Raw genomic sequence first — 19,558 nt, forward strand, 5'->3', positions numbered from 1 at the left:
TGTCTATCTTACTTTCCTTTTATCTGTTTGTCGCTGTGTGCCTCTGTCTTTATCTCTCTTTTTGAAAATTTCTGTTAGTGTCTATGTCTCTGTACATACATATATAAATTTTTAGTATATAATCCTTATAAACCATTTTTTCTAGAAAAGAAAATTGCTTAAATATTACAACACCAATATTTTTTGTTTCGTTTGTCATTCGTACTATTATATATAATTATCAATATGCTCATTAACTTGTTTGGATCATTATTGTAGATGCTGTGAGTAACAATTTTAAAGATCATATAATGTGCAGACTCTATGTTTATCTCTAGTAACTTCTTACACGTTATTTTGCTTGAAGCCCCAGACTCTAATGTGAGCTGAGCAGAGCTGATTGATGATGCAATTATAATGTACATTAGTTGAATGTCCCTCTGATTCTCTTTGACTTGTCACCGGTTTAGACAGAATAGACACATTCCTTCCCCGTTCGTGTTGAGCCTGCATACAGGAGTCACCATTGGGTTCGTCTATAGCCGGCCCCTTGAAAGACCAATAGGTCACCTGCCGCTGGGACTACCGCCCCACTGCAAAACATTTGACCTGACCCAGCCTCGCTCGTTCGTGCTCCTACTGGACGACGCCTCTGGTACAATTAATTTTCAGAACGAGAGATTATTCGAGCTCTTACGTTTAAACCCTGGCAGGAAAGCTGCATCACAGTAGATACTCGTATTATACAACTCGGAAGAAAGAAAGACGATTGGCATCCGGAATATCAAAAGAAGATTTTTCTAGAGAAGATTGATGAACTCCATAAAAAGTATTCTGTACACATATAATGGGATGGGTCTATCTTGAATAATGGGCGAGCAGGATGTGGAGTATTTATCAGAAACTACTCTTGTAATGGCAGTTATATTGATGAAACAATTAGCAGAAGACTTGGTGACAATATATCATCCACACAGGCTGAGTTACATGCCATCCATGATGGATTTAAATTGGACAATTTTATATTTAAGAAGGAAATAGGCAAGAACTGCTTTACCAATAGACTGGTCAACGAATAAAATAGACTTAGCAACCACGTAGTGAGCGCTGAAACTGCCTTTTCTTTTGAGAGGTGCTTTATGAATGGAGATGATAGGTGGTAATGGACATGGAACTGCCTACTGTAAGACATATGACCTTTTGCAGTTTCCTTTCTTATGTCTTTATTTAAATATGTTTTTACGTGTTGGATTTCTCCTTATTTTCTCTACAGCCTCTATTTAATTGATCTCTGTGGAACCGCCTCAGCTGTCAAGACGCCATTACAGCGCTCTCCTAAGGGATGATATTCTGAGCGATAAATCTCCCATTGATATTTATATGCATAATATGTCCCTCAGAAAGGTTTTGTCTAATTTCGAGCTCACGAAGGACCGGCGGGAAGGTGAGAGCCACTGAGATTACAGTGCTAACAAAATACGCAATAACTGTTACCTCGACATCCGTAAAGAAGAGCCCACGTGGAAATAATGCGATTTGATTCGCCCTTCGGGAAATACTTTAATTTGAAAGACGTCCTCTTCAACCGAAAAAATGAAGGAGATCTCAGGCCATAATGCGTGGTAAGGGCTCGAAGAATCTCTCGTTTTGAAAATGAATTGTGCCAAAGGCGTCGTCCAGTAGGAGCACGCATGGGCGTGGCTGGATCAGGTCAAATGCTTTGGAGTGGGGCGGTAGTCCCACGGGCAGGTGACCTATTGGTCTTTCAAGGGGCCGGCTATACACGAACCCCATGGTGACTCCGATATGCAGGCTCGACACCAACGGGGAAGGGAAGTGTCTTTTCTGTCTAATCCGGTGAGAAGTCAAAGAGAATCAGAGGGACATTCAACGGCATCTACAATAATGATCCAAACAAGTTTATGAGCATATTGATAATAGTACGAATGATAGACAAAACAAAAACTATTGGTGTTGTAATATCTAAGCAATTTTCTTTTCTAAAAAAAATGGTTTATTAGGATTGAAATAATAAAAATTTATATATGTATGTACAGAGACATAGACAGAGAAATTCAAAGAGAGAGATAAAGACAGAAGTAGACAGCGACAAACAGACAAACAGAAAGTAAGACAGACAGACAAAGGTAGACAGACAGACACACACACACACACACACGTGCACGCGCGTACACACACGCACACAGAAAAACAAACAGACAGATAGAGGCAAATAGACACAGATGGATAGACACACACACACACACACACACACACACACACACACACACACACACACACACACACACACACACACACACACACACACACACATATATATATATATATATATACATATATGTATATATATATATATACGCAAATGCACACACGCACACTCACACACAAAAGCAAATACACGCGCACGGAGGCACACACACACACGCACACACACACACACGCGCGCGCGCGCGCAGGCACACACACACACACACACACACACACACACACACACACACACACACACACACACATACACACACACACACACACACATGAGCTCAGACGTTAGGTTCCCTTGCATTTATGAACTTGGGACTATTATTTCCTCCTCTCTTCACCAAGAGCCCGGAGACTCCGAGACTCGAAGTCTGTCATAACGATGGCCATCTTTATGGATTCCGGTGTTGCTGACCTTGGGATATTGTGCAATTGAAGGGGTGAATTTCGACAGATTTAGATTCCTGGGCTGAGTCTTATAAGGATGTTTCCATGTGTGCGCATATACACGAGAAAATTATTATTATTATTATATATATATATATATATATATATATATATACAAACACACACACACACACACACACGCACACACACACACACACTTCAGCGAATGGACGGCTTGGATGACGTTCTGAAGAAAACTGAAGTTTGTGGATCCCAACGCAAAGAGAAGTGCCTAGTGTTTTTGCAGGGTGGGGGGGAAATTGCTCGTGGAGTAGTGGGAACGTAGGGAAAGAGGAAAAGGGGAGGGATTACTGAGGGAAATGGAAGGAAATGAGGAGGGAGTAGACTTTGCCCAGACAGACAAGCGGAAGGTAAACAAAAGACTGAGTGAGGATCAAATGTCTAATAAAAATGTAAAGATTAGAAGTATAGAGAGGAGCAATACAGAAGAAAGTGACGAGAATATGTTCCAGGGATTTAAAGAGGGTGGGGGGGGACACAACCCCCCCCCCGACTGATAAGACTAGAGGAGAGAGTTGATAAGGTGATCGAGGACTTGGAACGTAAGTTAGGTAATGTAGACTCCATTTTCCAGAGAATTGAAAGGTTGGAACAACTAGAGAAGGCTAACAGAAACTTAACTGAAGAAATAGAGGACCTAAAAAGACAGTTAGGAAATGTAAAGGAGGAGAATGAGAAATTGAAGAAGAATAGTAATGAAAATAGAGAGAAAATAGCTACAGAAGTTAAAAATTGGAGAATAACTCAAGAAGGGAATAAGGTTTCATTCACTGACATAGTCAAACAGCAATTGAAAGAACATAATGAAGACTCAGTTATTAAAGTGATGAGACAGAGGGAGAATATAGTAAGAGAATTAGCTGACAAAAAGAAATGTATAATTATATTAGGAATGGAAGAGAAACATAACCCAGATAGAACCGCAAGAATCAAGGAGGAAAATGAAAGAGTAAGCAGTTTATTAAAATTAGTCCAGGAAGATGAACCAGAAATTATAAAGGAAATTGAGGAAAAATTCAGACTCGGAAAATATAGTACAGATAAGACCAGACCAATTAAGATTAAATTCAGGTCACAAACAACGGCAGAGAAAATTCTATCCAAGACAGGGAAACTAGCAACAAATGATCAATATAAAAAGGTATGGATAAAAAGAGAAATGAATAAGGAGGAAAGAGAGGCAGAAAAGCAGAAAAGAATTGAAGCTAAGGCAAAAAACGAGGAAAGAACGGAGTCAGAGAAAGAGAGATTCTATTGGAGAGTAGTGAACATGAAAATAAAGCAGTTCGACATACTAAAGAAAAACATAAGGGAAACAGAGAACACAATGGAAGTGGCAGAAAACTAAGAGTGTCTTACACAAATATAGATGGATTGATAACAGGATTGAATGAACTGAATGATTATTTGAAAGAAAAAGAACCGGACATAATGGGAATTGTAGAAACAAAATTAAAAGGCCCACTACCACCCAACAGTGTAGGACATGATACATACAATTATTGGATTAGAAACAGAGAGAAAAAACAAGGGGGTGGAGTTATGTTCCTGACTAAGAAGGATATAAACGTGAAAGGTGTCATATATGGAAAGAATACAGTAGAGATGATTATGATAGAAGTGGAAGACAGAGATAAGAAGAGCAGAAAATTTGTGATCAATTATGTGCCTCCGAAAACAGCCTCATGGGAGGAGAGTGAACATAAAAGTATGTTAGAGGACACAAAGATAGCATTAACTAAAATAATGGAAGACGGAGGAAGAATAGTTATGATGGGCGACTTTAATTGCAAAGAAATCTGCTGGGAAGAAATGACAGTAAAGGGTGGTGATGACTCATGGGGAAATGCTCTACTTGAGATGATTACTGACCATTCAATGACACAATGGATACAAGAGAACACTAGGTATAGAAATGAAGAAGAACCATCGAGGCTAGACTTAATAATTACATCTGAACCTAGAATAGTGGACAAGATTGAATATAAAACACCAATAGGTAAAAGTGACCACATATTGATTGAACTGGAACTTAATGAAGAAAAATATATGAAAAGAAATGAACAATATAGAAAAGGAAGAATGATGTATGAAAAAACAAACTTTGATAAAATAAGAGAATTCTTCCAACAAGAAAACTGGGAAGAAATATACAAAGAAGAAACAACAGTGGAAGAGAAATGGAATATTTTGACAAAAATTTACAAAAAAGGAGTGGAAAAGTATGTCCCAAGACAAAAACAAGAAAAAGAATATGTAAAATGCTGGTACAACAAAAGCTGTAGGGAGTTAAAAGACAAAAGAGACAAAGCCTGGACCAGATGGAAAAAAGACAGAAGACCTGAAAAATGGAAAATATATACTGGTTATAGAAATGAATATGTACAAAAGTGCAGAGAGGAAAAAAGAAAATATGAAAAAGATGTTATAGAAAAGTGTAAAGATCAACCAAAACTATTCTACAGATTTGTAAACAATAAACTGAAAAACAAACAAGACTTGGAGAAATTAAGACAAGGAGGAGTTGAATACACTGAGGAAATGGAAATGGCAGAAATTATGAACAAACATTTTAAATCAGTGTTTACAAGGGAAAATATACAACCTGAACAGATTGAGTGGAAGGAAAAAGTCCCCCCTATGGAAGAAATAGAAGTAACAAAGAATGAAATATTGACACACTTGGGTAATTTTGATGTTAGAAAATCGCATGGGCCAGATGAAATAGCAAACTGGATTCTGAAAGAATGCAGGAATGAACTGGCAGACAAAATACATAGCATAATAAGCAGTTCCTTAAAAGAAGGAAAAGTTCCAGAAGATTGGAAAAAAGCAAATATAGTACCTATATATAAAGGAGGAAATAAAGAAGAACCTACCAACTATAGACCAGTCTCTCTAACAAGTACAATAGCAAAAATATGTGAAAGAATTATCAAAAGTAGATGGGTAAAATACTTGGAAAAAAAACAACGTACTAAATCCAAGGCAATTTGGATTCAGACAAGGACGATCATGCGTCACCAATTTAATATGTTTCTATTCAAGGCTAATAGATATAATACAAGAAAGAGATGGATGGGCTGATTGTGCATTTCTAGACCTAAAAAAAGCTTTTGACAAAGTACCACATAAGAAGCTGCTTAAGAAATTAGAATATGAAGGAGGAATACAAGGTAAATTGCTAAATTGGATGGAAGACTTTTTGCAAGAAAGAAAAATGAGAGTAGTGATAAGAGATCAGCACTCAAAATGGAATGAAGTAATAAGCGGTGTCCCGCAGGGAACAGTTCTGGCCCCAATAATGTTTGCTATATATATTAATGATATGGATGAAGGAATTGAAAGCTATATGAGCTTCTTTGCAGATGATGCAAAATTACTGAAAAGAGTGAAAACTGAAGAAGATTGTGAATCACTACAGAGAGATCTAAATAAAGTACAAGAATGGAGTAGGAAGTGGGAGATGGAGTTCAATACAAAAAAGTGTAGTATAATGGAATTTGGAAAAAGCAAAAACAGAATAACAGGATCATATAATTTGGGAGAAGAAGGAATAAAAAGAGTAGAAAATGAGAAGGACCTGGGAGTCATTGTTATGAATAATATGTCACCTGAGAAACATATAAATAAGATTTTTGGAGAAACCTATAATTTAATAAGAACAATCAAAGTGGCATTTACATACCTGGATGAAGAAATGGTGAGGAAAATCCTAATCACCCTGATAAGACCAAGATTGGAATATGCAGCAACGATATGGTCACCAAGTACAAACAAATGTATAAAAAAACTTGAAAGAATACAAAGAGCAATTACAAAATTGGCACCAACACTCTCAAAACTATCATATGAAGAGAGACTACAAAAACTTAAACTACAGACACTAGAGCAAAGAAGAGAGAGAGGAGATTTGATAGCTATTTACAGAATCATGAAAGGCATAGAAATTACTGATAGAGAGAATCTGATAAAATGGGATGACAGAAATACAAGAGGACACGGAAAGAAAATAAAAAAAGACAGCTATAGAAGAGATTTGAAAAAGAACAGCTTTCCTCACAGAGCAATAGACAGTTGGAACAAGTTAGATGAGAAAGTGGTGTGTGCAAAAACAATACATGAATTTAAAAATAGTTTAGATAAAATGAGATATGAAGACGGGACCCCACGAGCATAGCTCCCCTTCCCGTAAAATACAACTAGGTAAATACACACACACACACACACAATGCACACAGCACATGCTGACCATGCAATACACACAACACACAGTACATACAGTACACGCAGTACTCACAGTGCACATTATACATAGAGTACATGGAGTGAACTACGTGCAGTACATGAAATATTTACCATATATACTGTACATGCAGCATTTGCCATACATAATGTACATACAATATACACGTACACGGGGTAAACACGATGCACACGCTAAACACGGTACACACGGCACATACGATTCAGAAGGTGCCTACGGTGAATACAATGCACAAAGTATATAGAGTACACAATGTACACATAGTACATGCAGTAAGCACAGAACATATAGTACACGGAGTACATACGGTACATCCGGTCCACTCGGTACATGAGGTGCACATTGTACATACAGTGTACACAGTGCACACAGTTCCGACAGTGCATTTAGTACATGCACTACATACGGTACATACGAGTACAGTACATATAATGTGGTCCAAAATTTACTCTATCGTGTGAATTGTAATTGTGTTAATGGGTTAGTAGAGTTTATTTCGCACGTGTTCCAGTCCACTATGGAAGAAATATTAGTAATGTTTCCTGGAATCTCCCGTCAAGTGTTAGAGAAATTCGCCTTCCAACTTCAAACGTGTTGGTGAGTGTGTGATAACTAAACACAGCATGCCTTGTGGAATTCAATTACTCTAAATAGAACTAAGGGTTATGTCTAGTCTGAGTTGTCATCTATGAAGAAGATTCTGACTAAAGCTATGATAGACGTTTATTTAACTGGGAGAAGTCTGATTTTTTTTTTTTTTTTTAATCCCGTGATAAAAGTTTCCAAAAACAACTCTTTTGCTGTGGAAGGTAATTTATACATCTTATTCTCAAATTCCCCAGTTGGTTTTATTTAGTTGAGGGAGAACCCCATTAACGATCATGTAATAAATCTACCTCTATTATTGTTTTACACACAATTTCCCCCCACCTGAACTCAATTTCATTTGTTCTGGAAAAAGGGAAACTCGCTTTAAGGCAAGACCTCCAACTTGATGATGTTGCCATATTTGCGATTCTCCAGACTTTTTCATCTTTCCCTTCCTGTTTATTCCATCTTATTATTATTTTTTCATCGTATTTCTCCTTTTCCTCCTTTTTTTCTTCTCCTCCTCCTCCTTTTCCTTCTCCTGTGTCCAGACTATCATTTCCTTTCTGCTGTTTATTCTATCTTTTTATTTTCCTTATTTCTCCTTTTCCTCCTTTCTTCTCACCCTTACTCCTCCTTTTCCTCCTCCTCCACATCCACACTTTGTCATCTTTCTTAACCCCTTCCTTCCGTTTTTTATTTTTTATCATTATTATTTTTTTTCTACTTTTTTCTTCCTTTTCTTTGTTCTCATCTTCGTTCTCCTAACCCTCCCCAAGTTCTTGCACCAAATGCAGAATACAGAGTAACAATTTCTGATATCGAAAAAAATCATTGGTTCCGAGGCTGAACGATAACATTTACAAGTTCAACGCATCCTCGGTATATTGCATATATAATTAGAAAACAAAAACAGAAATATTATTAAGTCGTTTTGAATTACACCGTGGTACCCAAGAGGCTTTCCTCAGCTAAATAAAATGCATATACAAGATCAAAATGATCTGCAAGGAGTTTAAATAATCATTTGAAATGGTAATTACCGACAAAATAGTCATAGTAGACACAATGTTAGAATTTTCTTTTGATTAGAATTACAAAAAAATATCTAATACTTTTTAAGTATATAGGTGTACCACCTTTGAAAATAAGAAAATATCCTCCATTCACATCTAACATAAATCTTTCCTCTATTAATTATGTCCTTTTCTTATTTGTTCTTTCTCCTTAGTTCCTGTTGCCTTATCATTTATTGTAATCAGATGGATGAAGACATTAAAAACTATTCGACAATTACCGACATAAAATTGTAGTATGTCGGAATCCTGTAAGAGATTGGTAGAAAAGGATTGGTCGGGACGACCATGTGGTAGCTGCCGAGCCCTGTGAGCGGGGGGATGGGTTAAAAAAAAGATGTGGTAAAAGGAAGGGGCTTGGTGAAAAGAGACTTCAATTGTACTTATTTCTAAAGACGAAGACGTGTGGAAACTAATAAAGGTACCTTGGACTGATAGAAAGAACAGCGCCCTCCCCCTATTCCACCTTCCCCCCTCCCCTCTCCTCACATTCTTCTCCCCACGTACAACAAAAAATTAGTTTATATTACATCTATGTACAACAATATTTTGACAGAATATTACTGACATGCTGATCAATACTACGATGATTTTTACACTCTTAATATATATATATATATATATATATATATATATATATATATATATATATTCGTTCTCTTCCTCTTTTCCTTTTCTTATCTATTTCTTTTTTTTTGGGGGGGGGGAGGGAGGAGAAGGAGCAAGTCTTCATTAAATATTTTAATCAAGTTTGTGTGTGTTCGTGCGTGTATGCGTGTGTGCGCGCGCGTGTTCGTTTACGCGCGTTTAAGTATAAATGTACTTATGCGTGTGTACATGAAACATTACTAATCTTTACCTAAAGCTTCATATAGTTTTGGACCTAAATATCAGTCAGCGTTAGTATTACGCCTAGAAAATTGTATTCCAGCATTTTTCTAATGCCTCCAGGGACTTAACCTGATTACTTGTACCCAACATTGCTTCCAGACTCAATATATAATGCAACAAATTATTTTATGGCTGTCGAAGTATCTATACATCGAGTCATCTTTACCTTTATTTTCTGGAGCTTTTTGATCATTTTTACCTTACGAAATTCAACTCTTTAATGTTTCGACCTACAATATTTTCGCTATATGACCAAGATATTGGGGCGCCGGAAATAACAAACAAATCAATAAATATTTGCCCTTATTAGGTAGGTAGCCAGCCATGGGTTAGACCCACCCAACTCCACTTTTCTCAAGCCCATCTTTCACTCGTTTGTTTTCTTTTCATCTTGGCTCCTCGTGGATGAAAGGTCATCCCTTCATCCCATCCACAGCACGGCTAACAAGCAATGTAGTAAGACACAGCACGTTCACAAGAGGAATACGGCCCAAAGGAATATCTATTTCACACACACACACAAACACACACACACACATTCTCACCTCTCTCTCTCTCATTCTCACCTCTCTCTCTTTCTCAGTCTCACCTCTCTCTCTCATTCTCACCTCTCTCTCTCTCATTCTCACCTCTCTCTAATTCTCATATCTCTCTCTCATTCTCACATCTCTCTCTCTCACTCTCATTCTCGCCTCTCTCTCTCTCATTCTCGCCTCTCTCTCTATCATTCTCACCTCTCTCTCTCTCTCTCTCATTCTAACCTCTCTCTCTCTCTCTCATTATCACCTCTCTTTCTCTCTCTCTCCTCATTCTCACCTCTCTCTCATTCTCACCTCTCTCTCACTCACTCTCATTATCACCTCTCTCTCACTCTCTTTAATTCTCACCTCTCTCTCACTCTCTTTCATTCTCACCTCTCACTCTCTTTCATTCTCACCTCTCTCTCACTCTCTCTCATTCTCATTTCTCCCTCTCTCTACCTCTCTCATTCTCACTTCTCCCTCTCTCTATCTCTCTCATTCTCACCTCTCTCTCTCTCTCTCATTCTCACCTCTCTCTTATTCTCACCTCTCTCTCTCTCTTATTCTCACCTTTCTCTCTCTCTCTTATTCTCACCTTTCTCTCTCTCTCTCATTCTCACCTCTCTCTCTCTCTCTCTCTCTCTCTCTCTCTCTCTCTCACCTCTCTCTCTCTCATTCTCACCTCTCTCTCTCTCTCTCTCATTCTCACCTCTCTCTCTCTCTCTCTCATTCTCACCTCTCTCTCTCTCTCTCTCTCTCACCTCTCTCTCTCTCTCATTCTCACCTCTCTCTCTCTCTCTCTCTCATTCTCACCTCTCTCTCTCTCTCCCATTCTCACCTCTCTCTCTCTCTCCCATTCTCACCTCTCTCTCTCTCCCATTCCCACCTCTCTCTCTCTTAATCTCACCTCTCTCTCATTCTCACCTCTCTCTTTCTCAACCCCCTCTCTCTCACTCACCTCTCTCTCTCATTCTCACCTCTCTCTCTCTCTATCTCTCATTCTCACCTCTCTCTCTCTCTCTCATTCTCACCTCTCTTTCTCTCTCTCTCTCTCTCATTCTCACCTCTCTCTCTCTCTCTCATTCTCACCTCTCTCTCTCTTTCTCACCTCTCTCTCTCTCTTTCTCACCTCTCTCTCTCTCTCATTCTCACCTCTCTCTCTCTCTCATTCTCACCTCTCTCTCTCTCTCTCTCTCTCTCCCATTCTCACCTCTCTCTCTCTCTCCCATTCTCACCTCTCTCTCTCTCCCATTCTCACCTCTCTCTCTCTTAATCTCACCTCTCTCTCATTCTCACCTCTCTCTTTCTCAACCCCCTCTCTCTCACTCACCTCTCTCTCTCTCTCTCTCATTCAAACCTACCTCTCTCTCTCATTCTCACCTCTCTCTCTCTCATTCTCATCTCTCTCTCTCTCTCTCTCTCTCTCTCTCATTCTCACCTCTCTCAATCTCATTTTCACCTCTCTCTCTCTCTCATTCTCACCTCTCTCTCTCATTTTCACCCCTCTCCCATTCTCACCACTCTCTTTCTCACCTCTCTCTAATTCCCCCCTCTCTCATTCTCTCTCTCCACCTCTCTCATTCTCACCTTCTCTCGATCTATATTTTTTCATCTACCTTTTTTGTCACTATTAGTGTATTAATTATGTTAATAAACGTGTTTACCCATTGTTAGTCCTGTCGACTCTTGTGTGGTCCTCACTTATAGATATATCAACTATCTTCCTCTTAGTAATAAACTTCTGTCCTGGAGAATTAGATTTCCATTTTCTATTATGTACCTTTCTTCAGTTAATTCTTATACAGCGTGCTCCAAAGGAATTCTGCGAGAGCACGTATGCAAGATCCTACGTGATCTTTGCAGTAACGTAGTGATTTCTTTGGTTCAATGATCTTCAACTTTATATTTAAGATCTTACAATCGTGAACTAATTGAATTTTTTCCTCCACTCTTTAACTAATCAGATTAGTTGTTACAAGTCTATATAGCAATATTGTTTGCTTAAAATAATCTCTCGTCTCTGTATATCTCACTTAGATTACAAAGGAATTCCTTGTAAGCAATACACTCGAGCCCCCGGCTAATATTATAAGTACGAACTTTATTACCTACACAAAGAGGAAAGCGGGCTTGGACAACTCCCTCGTTCGCTCACTATATTGTTTTTATAAACATATTTCATAAACATCTAACTCATAGAATCTAACACCCGTCTTCTACCCCATTTCCTACAATCTTTTCTACCAGCCTCTTACACTCCAAGGTACTTTTATCATTTTTCACACGTCCTCATATTTAAGAATAAATAAAAATGAAGTACTTTTTTTACGAAGCCCCCTCCTTTTTCCACCTCGCTCCTTTTCTCCATCCACCCCCTCTATACTCCATCTCAATCAACCTCATTCTCACTCGACCTCCTCATTCTCACTCGACCTCCTCATTCTCACTCGACCTCCTCATTCTCACTCGACCTCCTCATTCTCACTCGACCTCCTCATTCTCACTCGACCTCTTCATTCTCACTCGACCGCTTCTTTATCATTATCGCTACACCTTTACATCTTTCTATATCTATCTATACACCTTTACATTTGTAATTATATTTCTGTCCCCCATCCCTACAAGATAAACACACACGTCATGTTCGTATGCGATGTTAGGAGTTTCTTAACCATATCTTATGATCAGAACTTTAGACATGGAAGAATTTTGGCTTTGGACAAAACTACGCCACCTCTGACCTATGTGTAATGAAATCTCGAGGTTGAGTCAAATCCCCCATTTGTACAAGTAGAAGAGTGATTTGAAATTGCAATTGCCGACAAAACGGTCACAATAGACACCATATGAAGATTAAACCTTTATTAAAAGTGCAACATTTTACTTGTTTAAGTTTTTCATATACAGCTACATATTTGAAAAATGTCAAAAAGCAAAAGGTTGCAATTCTAATCAAATTTCTATCCACACATTGTCTACTCTGACCATTTTTCGGCGATTACCATTTCAAATCATGGTTTAAGCTACATGCAGATACTTTTGACTTTAAATATGCATTTTATTCAGCTGAGGAAAGCCTCTTGGCTATGACGGTGTTATTCAAAACACCTTTTACACAAAATGGGTACTTTGCCCAACGACTGATCAGTTGTTTGAAGTAGAATTGAGCTTCTCTTTCGCTCACTCCTTGTTCACCGATTCTATCTTCCAGAGTTCCTCCACTAACAAACTCCAGGAAGATGTGGAGAGAGTTCCTGTCCTGGTTTTCACCCAGGAAGGCCACAACGTTTTGGTGAACGAGTTTTCGGTGAATTTCGACCTCTTCTCGTTGACGTCCGGATCGGTCGATTCTGACTGTCTTTCTTGCACAACGACCTCCGGTTTTGACGTCTTCAACGAGATGTACGGAAGCAAATGATCCTCTGCCGAGGAGTTTCACGTTCTTCCAGATTCCTCGCTCGACAGAGGTCTTAAGTCTCTTGATTGCATTGGTCGCGTCCTCAGCATGGCAATGCTTTCGTTTGTTGCATTGGTGCTTATTGACGTTTGACCAAGCTGTTTCCTCTAAAACGATCCTCACGATCATAACAACACGGAGAAGATGCTCATTGTTGTCCTGGAAGGTCTTTTGGTTTCCAGAGTCCAGGAAGAAGTCCAACTCGCTATTAAAGTGTTTGAGGAGACGCTGTCGTTCCTCATCGTTGCATTTTCGAACGAAGACTCTGACTCTTCTCTCGAACTCCTGGTCGATGTCCTTCAGAGTCTTCGTTGTTGTTGCTGCTGCTGCTCCTTCAGCTCCTGAAGCACAATCTTCTTCCAAAAATTTGGATTCCATTTCTTCGCCTTACGGTATATACCCAAGGTATTTGTGCAAAAAACGTATTTTTCGTTGCAACGTTTGAGGAACCTAGATATGCATGAATGCGAAAAAACAAAATGGCGTCTTTCTTAAACAAGCCTCGGTTCCTGAAAATGGCCATCAACGCTTGGGAAAAGAAAGTATGTATTTTATGTACCATTATAAGTAGAAAAGAGATCAAGATATACCCTTTTAATGATATGGATATAAACTGTTCCTGTAATAACATTCATGGTTTCATTGAACATAAATTTAGTCAAAAGCAAAATGTTTGACTTAGGCTACATTTCCACAATGTCGACAACTATTTTTGTATTACGTGGCATGTTTTTCTAAACATCTTTTAGCTTACAGTAATGTAATTTCCTTTAATAGATTAAAAAAAAATTGTCAGAAGGGAAAATTGAATTTTGTATCAAGAAATGTTTGGAGTCAAAATTTTTGCTCTGACTGTACATAAGATTTGGTCCCATTATAAAACGGGTTGCAAAGTAAAATCAAGAGTAATAGTAGGGTGTGTGTGTGTGTGTGTGTGTGTGTGTGTGTGTGTGTGTGTGTGTGTGTGTGTGTGTGTGTGTGTGTGTGTGTGTGTGTGTTTGTGTGTGTTTAGCTAGTTGTATTATACGGGAAGAGAGTAGTGACACGTCCTTGTATCTTTCAGCTTTTTTGCTCATACCATTATTTCGTCCAATTTGTTCCGGACATCCACCACTGTGTGTGTGTTTATGGCAAGCGAATGTTGACTAGAAGCTTACAAATAAAATATCCTCTAATGCATTTTTTGTACACAGGTATTGACATACCAGGCATACGTTCTTTCCTCCTCATTTTTGATCAGATCACTCCCTTTTCCTCTTGGTCTGGATCTCCCTCAGGGTTCCGTGTCTACTGCTAGGAAAGGGGCCAGGTGAAATAGGGGGAGGGTACCCTTCTTTCTACCACTCCAAGGTACCTTTTTTACCTTCCATACGTCCTCATTTTTAAAAAATAAATAAAATTGAAGTCTCTTTTCACCAAGTCGCCTCCTTTCACCTCCTGATCTCCTTCTCCATCCACACCACTCTGCTCTCCTTCCATCCCCTTCAACCTCTTCATTCTGCGTCGACCTCTCCTTTATCTATCATTATTCCTACACCTCCATATACTTCTATATCTATATAAGTAGATCTTAACACTTGTAATTCTATTTCTGTCTGTCCCCCACCCCTACGAAGTAAACACACACAAGACGTTGATTTGTGATGTTAGGCGTTTCTTAACCATATGGTATGACCAGAACTTTAGACAAAAACACGAGTCAAATACCCCATTTGTACAAGTAGAAGAGTGATTTGATATGGCAATTGCTGACCAAATGGTCCAGAATAGACACCATACGAGGATAAAACCTTGATCAAAAGTGCAACATTTCGTTTGTTGAAGCTTTTTCAAGTACGCTTATATGCATGAAAAAGGTTCCAAAAGCAAAATGCAATATTATTAAAAATTTAACCCACACGTTGTCTGCTCTGACCATTTCGTAGTCAATTACCATTTCAAATCATGGTTTAAGCTACATGCAGATACTTTTGACTCTATATATGCATTTTATTCAGCTGAGGAAAGCCTCTTGGCAATCACTGTGCTATTAAAAACACATTTTACACAAAATGGGAACGTTGCCCAACAACTTAAGATTTCAATTTTCATTTTCTAATTATATTTGCAATTTATCGAGGATACATTGAACTTCTCAACGTTATCGCTCAGCCTAGAAACCAACTATTTTCTTCGATATCAGAAACTGTTGCTCTGTATTTTGCATTTGGTGCAAGAATTTTCTTGACGATGAGGAAATGGTCGTCAGAAAGAGACCTCCAAGGTCTTCGAAGACGCATTTCTGAAGTCGATGAGCACCAGAGAGCAAACTTGGGGTATCTGGTCGTGGAATCCTCCCAAGGAGTCTCACCAGTCAGCAGCTGGAAGAGGATGATCCCGCAAGACCAAATGTCGGCGGGCTCTCCTCTGTATTTTCCACTGAAGACTTCAGGGGCAACGTATCCTGGGGTTCCGCAAACTGCCCACAAGAACTTGGCCTTATCGAACTCTGCGGCCAAACCGAAATCACCGATCTTAAGTTCTTCGTTCTTGGTCAAGAAAAGGTTTTCGGGTTTTAGATCCCGGTGTGTAACTCTACGAGAGTGAAGGTATTTTACCCCACTGATCAGTTGTTTGTAGTAGAATCGAGCTTCTCTATCGCTCACTCCTTGTTCACCGATTCTATCCTCCAGAGTTCCTCCACTAACAAACTCAAGGAAGATGTAGAGAGAGTTTCTGTCCTGGTTTTCACCCAGGAAGGCCACAACGTTTTGGTGAATCAGTTTTCGGTGAATTTCGATCTCTTCTCGTTGACGTCCGGATCGGTCGATTCTGATCGTCTTTCTTGCACAACGACCTCCGTTTATGACGTCTTCAACGAGATGTACGGAAGCAAATGATCCTCTGCCGAGGAGTTTCACGTTCTTCCAGCTTCCTCGCTTGACAGAGGTTTTAAGTTTCTTCATTGCATTGGTCGCGTCCTCAGCATCACAATGCTTCCGTTTATTGTATTGGCGCATATTGACATTTGACCAAGCAATTTCTTCCAATAGGATCCTCACAATTGCAATCACGCGAAGAAGATGCTCCTTGTTGTCCTGGAAGCTCTTCTGCTTTCCAGCGTCCAGGAAGAAGTCCAACTCACTGTTAAAGTGTCCAAGGAGACGCTGTCGTTCTTCATCGTTGCATTCCTGAACGAAGTCTCGGACTCTTTTTTCGAACTCCTCGTTGATGTCCTTTGAAGTCTTTGTTCTTCTTGCTCCTTCGGTTCCTGATGCACCATCTTCTGCCAAGGTTTTGGATTCCATTTCTTCGCCTAAAGGTAAATACTCAAGGTATTTGTGCAAAAAAAACGTTTTTTTCGTTGGAACTTTTGAGGAACCTAGATATGCTTATGAACGAAAAAAACAAAATAGGGTCTTTTCAAACTAGCCTCGGTGCTTGAATATGGCCATCAAAGCTTCGAAAAGAGAGGGTGGGTGTTTTATGTACCTTTCTAAGTAGAAAATAGATCAAGATACATCCTTTTAATGATATGAATATAAACTGTTCCTCTAATAACCTTCACGGTTCCATTGAACATAAACGCTACAGTTCTCACAACGCCAATGACATTTTTTTTAGTACGTGGTATATTTTTCTATATACTTTTTTCGCTTTATGTTTTTTGATAATATTAAAAAAAAACACGCGGGGGGGAGTTGATTTTTTTATTAAGAAATATGTGAGCGGGTAAAAAAGTTTGCTTGTGCCTAAACATAAGATTTGGTCCCATTATAAAAAGTGTGACAAAGTAAGAGTATGGGTGATAGCAGAAGTAATAGTAGGGATACATATATAGATCATATAGAAGAGAGAGAGAGAGAGAGAAGTGAGAGAGAGGTGCGAGGTGTGAAAGAAAGGTGAAAAAGAGAGGAGAGGAGAAGAGAGAGGTGTGTGTGTGTGTGTGTGTGTGTGTGTGTGTGTGTGTGTGTGTGTGTGTGTGTGTGTGTGTGTGTGTGTGTGTGTGTGTGTGTGTGAGAGAGAGAGAGAGAGAGAGATAGAGAGAGAGAGGAAACAGAAAAGTAATAGGAGAGAGGACAGTAATAGGAGAGAGAGAGATGACAGTAATAGGAGAGAGAGGACAGTAATAGATGAGAGAGGGTACTAATGAGAGTAAAGAGTAAAGAGAGTAAAGAGAGGCGAGAGAGAGAAGAGAGGAGAGAAGAGAGAGAGGAGAGAGAGGAGAGAGAGGGGAGAGAAGAGAGAGAAGGGAGAGAAGAGACAGAAGACAGGAGAGAGGAAAGGGAGAGGTAAGGGAGAGAGGAAAGGAAGAGAGAAAAGGGAGAGAGGAGATAGAGAGGAGGTAGAGAGGAGGTAGAGGAGAGAGGAGAGAGAAAAGAGATACGAGAGAGATACGAGGAGATAGATACGATGAGAAAGAGGAGAGACAAGACAAAAGAGACGAGAGAGAGGAGAGAGAGGAGAGAAAGGGACGAGAGAGAGACGAGAGGAGAGAAAGAGGAGAGAAAAAGACGAGAGAGAGAAGAGAGGAGAGGGGAAGGAGAGAGGAGAGGGGAAGGAGAGAGGAGAGGAGAGAGGCAAGAGAGATAAGAGATAAGGAGTGAAAGAGGAGAGGTAGGGGAGAAAGGAGAGGAAAGAGAGGAGAGAGACGGAAGAGAGAGGGGAGAGGGGACAGAAAGACAGGAGAGAGGAGAGGAGAGAAAATGTAGAGAGGAGTGAGAGGAGAGAGAGAGAGAGGAGAGAGACGAGAGAGAGAAACGAGGTACGAGAGAGATACGAGGAGATAAATACGAAGAGAAAGAGGAGACGAGAGAGAGGAGAGACGAGAGAGAGGTAAGACGAGACAGGAGAGACAAGAGAGAGGAGAGAAAGAGACGAGAGGAGAGAAAGACACGAAAGAGGAAAGAGACGAGAGAAAGGGACGAGGGAGAGAAGAGAGGAGAGAGGAAGGAGAGAGGAGATGAGAGGAGAGAGGCAAGAGAGATGAGAGATAAAAATGAGAGAAAGAGGATAGGGAGGGGAGAGAGGAGATGAGAGGAGAGAGGCAAGAGATATGAGAGATAAAAATGAGAGAAAGAGGAGAGGGAGGGGAGAGAAGAGACGAAAGAGGAATGAGGAAAGAGGGGAAAGAGGAGAGATAGGAAAGAGAGGAGAGAGACGGAAGAGAGACAGGAGAGGGGAGAGGAGAGAGAGGGGAGAGAATGTAGAGAGGAGAGAGAGAGAGAGAGGAGAAAGAGGGGAGAGGGGAAGAGAGAGAAAGGGGAGAGGGGAGGAGGGAGAGGGGAAGAGAGAGAGGGGAGAGGGGAAGAGAGAGAGGGGAGAGGGTAGGAGAGAGAGGGGAGAGGGGCGGAGAGAGAGGGGAGAGGAGAGGAGAGAGGAAAGAAGAGAGGAGAGAGAGGGGAGAGCGAGAGGAGAAAGAAAGGAGAGAGGAGAGAGGAGATAGGAGAGGAGAGAGAGGAGAAGGAAAGGAGGAAGGAGAAAGGAGAAAGAAGAAAGAGGAGAGGAGAGAGAGAAAGACAGAAAGAGAGAGAGAGAGAGAGAGAGAGAGAGAGAGAGAGAGAGAAACAGAGAGAGAGAGAGACAGGAGAGGGGGAGAGGAAAGGGGGGAGAGGAGAGAAGGGAGAGGAGAGAGGCGAGGGGGAGAGGAGAGAGGAGAGAAGAGAGGGGGAGAGGAGATAGGAGAGTAAGAGGGGCGAGGTGAGAGGAGAGGAGAGAGGAGAGTAAGAGAAGAGAGAGAGAGGAGAGTAAGAGGTGAGGGGAGAGTAGGAGAGAGGAGAGTAAGAGAGAAGAGTAAGAGGAGCGAGTAAGAGAGAGGAGAGAAAGGGGAGAGAAAGAGGGGAGAGAGGATAGGAGAGAGGAGAGAAGAGGAGGGAGAGAGACAGGACAGGAGAGAGGAGAGAGACAGGACAGGAGAGAGGAGAGAAACAAGACAGGAGAGAGGAGAGAAACAGGACAGGAGAGAGGAGAGAGACAGGAGAGAGAAGAGAGACAAGACAGGGGGGAGAGACAAGAGAGAGAGGCGAGAGAGAGAAAAGAGAAAAGAAAGAAG

The sequence above is a fragment of the Oratosquilla oratoria genome, unplaced genomic scaffold (assembly GCF_046742065.1).
Source record: "Oratosquilla oratoria isolate Oo_2021 unplaced genomic scaffold, ASM4674206v1 SCAFFOLD160, whole genome shotgun sequence".
NCBI lineage: Eukaryota > Metazoa > Arthropoda > Malacostraca > Stomatopoda > Squillidae > Oratosquilla > Oratosquilla oratoria.